We start from the raw sequence: 8,959 nt of genomic DNA on the forward strand, positions 1-8,959 counted from the left end.
CATTCACCGCGAGGGTCCATGACTTCATTCTTGAAGTCAGTGAGACCAAGAACCCACCAATTCTGGACACAGTATTCCTACCTGCCTCCCCCCCTACCCTCGTGCCGCCACGGTCACCAACGTTGGTTTTAACGGCATCAACACTGAGGAGGTCACAGGTCAGTTCTGGTTGGCAATGTCTAGGGGTGAGGGGCTGTGTCCTCCAGTCAGCCCCACAGACTTCCAGAACTTGCTGCCCAGTCCTGCCCACCTCTCACTCCGCTCCACTGAAAAAAGACAAAATGATTGCATCAACAGACCCCAGAGCTCCTGGCCTCCCACACACCCTACAGGGACTGTCAGAGTCAACGAGGGCTTTGCATCACTCAGCGGTGGCCTGGGGCTGTGCCCAAGATCGTGTTTATCAAATGTGACACAGGTCCGTTTATAAATGGGGATCAGGAAGGTCTACTTCTGTGACTTCAAGACACTCTCAAGTCTCTCATTCCTTCTTTCGGAGCTACAGAAAGTTGGGCCTGGATAACACTGTAGGTTGGTTGGTTGATATGTAAGAAATGTGTACGGCATTTTGATAAGTCTGACAGTAACTTCTTTTTCCACAGAGGAGACTCAGACAGAGGTGCCCTCCTTTGAGCTGCTGCCATCCTCTGTCTTTTCCAGCTGTTCCTACAGCTTCTTTACTGTGTCCTTCTCTCTTGCCGGCTGCTCATTCCTTGCCAGCTGGGTCAACTGCTGCCTGAGCAGGGCAAGCACATCCTTCTGTTTCTGGGCTTGGCTCTTGGCTGCATCCTGCTGAGATTGAGATTCTAGTAGAAGTTGCCTCAACCCCACCACTTTCATGGCATAGTTCTGGCACAGCGCTGGGGGCTGCCATGTGCTTCTCCAGCTCTGCCTCCAAATGTGACGTCTGCTGCCTCACCTGGTCTGAACTTTCAAGTTCTCCTTTTAGCTTTTCTACAATATCTTCGAGATGTTTCACTGACAGGTGACTTCTCGAGTACCTCTTCTGTGGCGCCTACTTTGGCCCTGGACACCTGCTCCTTCTCCTCCAGGCTCTTCTGCAGGTCTCTGAGCATCCCCTCCATCTCCACCAGGATGCTGTGGTGCTGGTCACATTTGGCCTGCAGTATGCTCGGTGTCTCCTCAACCTCCCTCAACTTAAGAGACCAGGTCCAAGGAGGGCCCGCGGGAGCCGGGGGCATGTTCAGCAGCCTGGGCCTTTCTCGTGGAGCTCCCGCAGTCACTCAGTGTAATTCTGTTGTGCCAAAATCCACCATAATTTATTGAAAGGAACATTGGTTACCACTGGTCCACACTTTCACGTTTGTCCTAAATAGAGTACTTACATGGAGGCGTTTATTTCTGGACTTTCTTTGATTTTATTGGTTTATTTTTGAATCAACAGCACAGTAAATTATCATAGCTTAAAATAAGTTTTACTATCAAGTGATTAAATCTCCTGTGTTTATTCTTCATGCATGTCTTAACTATTCTTAGTCCTTTAGGTTTCCAGATAGATTTTAGAATCGGTTTCCAGTGTCCACACATACAAAGAGAATACTGGACTTTTCATAGAATGACAATGTATGTACAAATCAATTTTGGGAGAACAAACATCTTTACAATATTGAGTCTTAATAGACTCTACTTTTAAGGAGCAGTTTTAGGTTTACAACAAAATTGAAACAAGTTACAGAAATTGCCCATATACCTCCTGACCCCACATATGCACACTTTCCACACTGTCAACATCCACCACCTAATTGGTACATTTGTCGCAACTGATGTGAATCAACACTGACACATCATTATCATGCAGAGTTCATGGTGTATGTAGGTTTTACTCTTGTAGTCATTCTGTACACTTGGACAAACTTATAATGACATATGTCCACTATTAAAGTATTGTACAGAGCAGCTTCACTGCCCTGAAACTCTTCTGTGCTCCACTTACTCATCTCTCCCTTTCCTTGACTCCTGGCAAGCACTGATTGTTTTACTGTCTCCATAGTTTCCCTTTTCCAGAATGTCATACAGTTGGAATTTTAAAGTATATATCCTTTACAGATTGGCTTATTTAACTTAATAGCATGGATCTGAGTTTCCCCCATTTCTTTTCATGGCTTGATAGCTTACTTATTTTAAAATCCGAGGAACATTTTATCATTTGAATGTACCGCGTTTATTTATCCATTTGTCTACTGAAGGACGTCTTGATTGCATCCAGCATTTGGCAGTTATGAGTAAAGCTGCTGTAAACATCTTGTGTAGGTTTATGTGTAGATAAATGTTTGCAGCTCCTTTGGGTAGATACCAAGGAGTGTGATTGCTGAACTGCATGATGAGAATATGTTTAGTGTGAAGATAAATGAACACACTGGCTGTAGTGAGTGATCACAGGGTCACTCACTGTGGCCAATGAGTTAATTTTTTCCATTATTCCCAGGAGAGCAGCTCCAGAGGAATATCCTATTTGCACATCTAAGCTAAAATGGTTCCTGTAACCCTGTGTCTGGAGCTGAAATAACATGGCAGAAAACTCCTCCCACTAGCCTCCTGAAAGGCTTCCAACAGATTTCTGGTTTGGGGTTGGAAAAGACCAAACCAATCGGGCCTGATTGAATTTGAGTTATTCATTTGCATACACAGACCTGATTGAGAGCTGGGGCAGGAACTTTCCCTCTTTAAGCCAGACACCCGGCTGGGCGCAGTGGCTCAGGCTTGTAATCCCAGGACTTTGGAAGGTGGAGGCGGGTGGATCACGAGGTCAGGAGATCAAGACTCTCCTGGCTAACACTGTGAGAACTAGCCAGGCGAGGTGGCGGGCGCCTGTAGTCCCAGCTACTTGGGAGGCTGAGGCTAGAGAATGGCGTAAACCCGGGAGGTGGAGCTTACAGTGAGCTGAGATCCGGCCACTGCACTCCAACCTGGGCAACAGAGTGAGACTCCGTCTCAAAAAAAGAAAAAAAAAAAAAATTAGCCAGGCATGGTGGTGGGCGCCTGTAGTCCCAGCTACTCTGGGGGCTGAGGCAGGAGAATGGCGTGAACCCGGGAGGCGGAGCTTGCAGTGAGCCGAGTTCGCGCAACTGCACTCCAGCCTGGGCTACAGAGAGAGACTCTGCCTCCAAAAAAAAAAAGCCAGACACCCTCTTTATCTCCAGAGTGCACTCTTGTTTTACTTTGGAAGCAGCATCTCTCTGATCAGCAGATTTGTTATTATTATTAGAAAATAAAGCACTTCTTTATTTTTCCTCTGCAAACCTCGTGGTCTTTTCTTAACATTAGTTTTATAAGAAATTTCCAAATTATCTTCTAAAGAGGTCATGCCATTTTGCATTCCCACCTCCACTGAATGAAGGTTCCTGTTGCTCCGCATCCTCATCAGAACTTGGTGCGGTCAATGTTCTGGATTTTGGCCTTTCTAATAGGTGCATAGTGGTACCTCATTTTTACTTTACTTTCCACATCCCTGATACCATATGATGTGATGTGAAACATCTTTTCCTACGTTTATTTTCCATCTGTATATCTGCTTTGGTGTGGTGTATAATACTGAACCCTTTAATCAATGAAATATGATATATATATAGGTTTTAATTTAGTTTCTATCAATATATTTTTAAAGTGTTCTGAGTAGAATCTTGTCCATGTTTTATGTAACTGTTTCTTGAAAGATGTTTCTGAAACCATTATAAATAGTATTGTTTAAGATATCGTTTTCTGTTGTTTTGTACTTCTGTATAGATGTGTGTGATTTTTATGTATAGAACTTATATACATAAATGGATATGTGTATAATAAACATATATATTTTATTATATATGTCATCTAATATACTTTATATGTAATATATATTATATGCAATTTTTTTCTTTTGTGAAATTGGCCCTAGTATTTCAAATCTTTTGAGCAAGTTTAAATTATGCACAAAACTCTTGGTAGATTTTTGTCAATCCACTAATATGGTAGTTGTGTCAATAGAGGACACAGGAAAAAAGAAAAGTCACACACGTTTGATAACATTATGGCATAATTGCCATGTAACTATCATAAAGAATTTTTATGTGATCATATTTTAATTATTTTAATATTATTTAATATTTAATATTATTATGTAATATGTAACATTTAATTATTTTAACATTTTACTATCTTCCCAATATAGAGTTATATTTTGTTTTTATTTTTGTTTTGATCACATACAAATTCTTAGAGTTCTTAAAACATTGTTCTTAGAAAAGTTCGAACAAATTTCAATTCTCCTAAATTACCAATAGGTAAATTTTACTATATTTGCTCTCTGAGTAGATAGATAGGTGGAAAGATAGAATTATTTTTGCCAAAGTTGCTTAGAAAGAATTCTCAAAAAGCTGTTAAGAACAAGTATCTCCTCCTATTTAGCCATGTGATGACTTTTACACCTAAGTATGTTAGCATTAATTACATCACCTAATATACCTGATGTGTTCCAAAAATGTTTTAGGACTGTCTTTTTTTAGTCAACACTCAACATTGGTTCATTCATTTCATTGGGTTTCCATGTCTTTTTATGTTTTTTTAAAAGTCTAAAATGGGTTACTCCAGCTCGTTTTTTTTCTTTTCCCTGACATTGGAAAAGTATGCAGACATGCTTATCTGTAGAATGCCCTATGTTCTGGATTTGTCTCTGATTAGATGCAGCAGAAACATATTTGGAAAAACTAAAAATGAAGTGATATCATGTAGTTTTTATCCAATCCCATCAGGAAGCACATTGGATGAAGTCACTTGTCTAAAATTTATGTACGGATTCTTTTGTCAATAGGTAAATACACCTTCTATGTAATAGGATACCATTGTTTCATTTTCAGTCTTGTTGTGCTCCTATTTTGTGCTTTATTATATTTTTCAGGACCTTCCAATAATTGTAGGGAACATTATTTTGCTTACAACAGAAATATATTGAAATTTTTAAAATAACGTGTTTACTCTTATTTTTTTGAATGTTAAATATTTCTTTCTACCATCCTAGTTTTGCGACAGTTTTATTAACACCTATTGAGATAATTGCATCACTTACGGTGGGGCACAATGGCTCACGTCTGTAATCCCAGCACTTTGGGAAGCCAAGGAAAGCAGACCTCCTGACTGTAAGTGTGAGGTCAGGAGTTCGAGACCAGCCTGGCCAACATGGTGAAACCCCGTCTCTACTAAAAGTACAAAAATTAGCCGGATGTGGTGGCAGGTTTCTATGGTCCCAGCTACTCAGGAGGCTGAGGCAGGAGAATCGCTTGAATCCAGGAGGTGGAGGTTACAGTGAGCCGAGATGACACCATGGTACTCCAGCCTGGGCAACAGAGTGAGACCTTGTCCAAAAAAAAAAAGTTGTATCACCTGTTTCCCTTTGTTTTGTTACACTAATATCCTACAGCTAACTAGAATCCCTAAAGTAAAATGAACTTGATTATAATGCAGTATTCTTTTCATATTCCTTTCATTGACATATTAATTCTTTTTGCTTTTTTTTATGTTTTCATCCAAGTCCATAAATGAGTCAGAAATGGAAATTTTCTTTCTTCTATTCATGTCTGATTTTGGTATCAAGGTCTCTTTTTCCTCAGAAAATAGAATGTCTTTTTTTTTTTTTCTAGTTTATGAAAGGGTTTGCCTAAGATTTGTGTTATTTCTGTTTTAAATGTTTCATAAGATTCATCTGTGCTTTACATTTTGAGTAACTTATTTAATTATGGTTTGAATTTTAATGTTTTATGTTAAAAAAAGGAAATACAAATTTTTCATCTATATTTTTTGTTTTTTATTATAGTTTTTCTAGCAATTATGTATTTTATCTAAGATTTTGAATTTATGGGCATAAAGTAGACCATAGTATACCCTTCTAATTTCTATGTCATTAATATCTATAGTGATGTTCTGTTTTCTTATGTCTTATATTGTGTACTTTTGTGTGTGCTGTCTCTGATATTGTCAAGGTGTTATAAATTTTATTAGTGTTTTCAAAGAACAAATTTTTATCTTTATTGATGCCTATACCATAGACTTGTTTCTCATTTCATTATTATCACTCTTACCATGGTGACCAGTTTTCCACTTAGGAGTGTAAGACAGGGGAAAAAAAGAGAACAGGATGCTCAGGTAAATATGAATTCAGATATGCCATTTTTTTTTTTTTTTAGTGTCAGTATATTTCCTTCCAATATTTGACACTTGTTTATACTAATATATATGTTTATCTGAAATTCAGTTGGACCAGAGTAGCCTGTATTTCATTTGGCAACCCTATTAGTACTACTTCTTATAGATTTAATGCCTTGCTTGTTGATTTCTGTTTCTTTGGGTATTTAGATTACTTACTTTTAGGCTTTGATTTTTTTATATTTGCATTTAAGGCTATACATTAACTCTCAGCATAGTTTAGATGGAACACTAAATTTTTAGGTTGTCTTAATTTCATTACCATTGTGTTTAAAATATTTTCTACTTACTTTGCAAATATGTTTACAAAATGACTGGTGAAAGCACATTCTTTACAACAAACACTGTGGGAAACTACTGAAATATCCGTCAACAATAGAATACCTAAAGGTCTATTATTTTTACGATGCAATGCTAAAGAATAATTTTAAAAGAACAAAGTACTGATAAATTTAACAACAGGGATGGATCTCAAAGGCATTAAAAGTAAATACAAGGTTATACTATTCTGGCTGAGGTGCCATTGGCTGGAAAAGCACAGGGCAAACTATTCTGGGGAAATAAAAATGTTCTATATTATAATCTCAGTGATAATTCTAGAAATATATGTAAAAATTTTAAGAGATACATGCTTACAGTTTGTACTCTGACTACTTGAAAATTATATTTCTTTTTTAAACGCAATGAACAAAAAAGAGATTTGTTAAGATTAAAACCGGAAAAGGATTTGCATCACCAATTACTGTGTGTGGAAGGAAAAGCTGTCACATTAAAAATATCAGATATTAGTTATCTCTAAACAGCATACTGAACACTATACATCGTGACAAAAGAAGTGTTAAATTCAGGTAAACTTATTTAATAATTATAATTATGTTCATTTTCTTTTCCTCTTTTTCTCTAGACTTCTCTTTTCACTTCACTTCATTCATTTGCTCTTCAATCATTGATACTCTTTCTTCCAGTTGATCGAGTCTGTTACTGAAACTTGTGCATTTGTCACGTATTTCTCATATCATGGTTTTCATCTCTGTCAGTTCGTTTATGGCCTTCTCTGCATTGATTATTCTAGTTATCCATTCTTCCATTATTTTTTCAAGATTTTTAGTTTCTTTGCACTGGTTACATAGTTCCTCCTTTAGCTCTGAGAAGTTTGATCTACTGAAGCCTTCTTGTCTCAACTCGTCAAAGTCATTCTCCATCCAGCTTTGATCCGTTGCTGGTGATGAGCTGCGTTCCTTTGGAGGGGGGAGATGCGCTCTGATTTTTTGGATTTCCGGCTTTTCTGCCCTGCTTTTTTCCCATCTTTGTGGTTTTATCTGCCTTTGGTCTTTGATGGTGACAAACTAATGCGGTTTTGGTGTGGGTGTCCTTTCTGTTTGTTAGTTTTCCTTCTAACAGACAGGACCCTCAGCTGTAAGTCTTTTGGAGTTTTCTTGAGGTCCACTCCAGACCCTATTTGCCTGGGAATCAGCAGTGGAGGTTGCAGAAGATAGAATATTGCTGAATAGTGAGTGTTGCTGTCTGATTCTCACTCTGGAAGCTTCGTCTCAGGGGCATACCCCACCGTGTGAGGTGTGAGGTGTCAGTCTGCACCTAGTGGGGGATGTCTCCCAGTTAGACTACTCAGGGGTCAGGGACCCACTTGAGCAGGCAGTCTGTCCATTCTCAAATCTCAACTTCTGTGCTGGGAGAACCACTGCTCTCTTCAAAGCTGTCAGACAGGGACATTTACATCTGCAGAGATTTCTGCTGCTTTTTGTTTAGCTATGTCCTGTCTCCGGAGGTGGAGTCTACAGAGGCAGACAGGCCTCCTTGAGTTGTGGTGGGCTCCACCCAGTTCGAGCTTCCCGGCAGCTTTGTTTACCTACTTAAGCCTCAGCAATGGTGGGCACCCCTCCCACAGTCTCGCGGCTGCCTTGCAGTTAGATCTCAGACTGCCATGCTAACAATGAGGGAGGCTCTGTGGGCGTGGGACCCTCCTGGTCAGGAGTGGGGTATAATCTCCTGGTGTGCCGTTTGTTAAGACCCTGGGTAAAGCAAGGTATCAGGGTGGGATTTTCCAGGTGTTGTGTCTCAGTTTCCTTTGGTTAGGAAAAGGGAATCCCTTCCCCCTTACGCTTCCCAGGTGAGGCAATGCCTCGCCCTGCTTCAGCTCTCGCTGATCGGGCTGCACCAGCTGACCAGCACCGATTGTCCGGCACTCCCCAGTGAGATGAACCCGGTACCTCAGTTGAAACTGCAGAAATCACCCATCCTCTGTGTAGCTCGTGCTGGGACCTGGAGGCTGGAGCTGCTCCTATTCGGCCATCTTGCTCTGCCTCCAAGAAATATGGGATTATGTGAAAAGACCAAATCTATGTCTGATTGGTGTGCCTGAAAGTGAGGGGGAAAATGAAACCAAGTTGGAAAACTCTCTTTAGGATATCATCCAGGAGAACTTCCCCAACCTAGTAAGGCAGTCCAACATTCAAATTAAGGAAATACAGATAATGCCACAAAGATACTCCTCAAGAAGAGCAACTCCAAGACACATAATTGTCAGATTCACCAAAGTTGAAATGAAGGAAAAATGTTAAGGGCAGCCATAGAGAAAGGTGGGGTTACCCGCAAAGGGAAGCCCATCAGACTAACAGCAGATCTCTCGGCAGAAACTCTCCAAACCAGAAGAAAGTGGGGGCCAATATTCAACATTCTTAAAGAAAAGAATTTTCAACCCAGAATTTCATATCCAGTCAAACTAAGTTTCATAAGTGAAGGAGAAATA

At 39.7% G+C, this 8,959-nt stretch overlaps 1 pseudogene; it reads right to left on the minus strand.

Moving 5' to 3' along the window:
* Window positions 1-666: 666 nt before the first annotated feature.
* Window positions 667-1,273, minus strand: LOC105515713 (annotated as a pseudogene).
* Window positions 1,274-8,959: the final 7,686 nt, after the last annotated feature.

This window comes from Colobus angolensis, unplaced genomic scaffold (assembly GCF_000951035.1).
Source record: "Colobus angolensis palliatus isolate OR3802 unplaced genomic scaffold, Cang.pa_1.0 Scaffold268, whole genome shotgun sequence".
NCBI lineage: Eukaryota > Metazoa > Chordata > Mammalia > Primates > Cercopithecidae > Colobus > Colobus angolensis.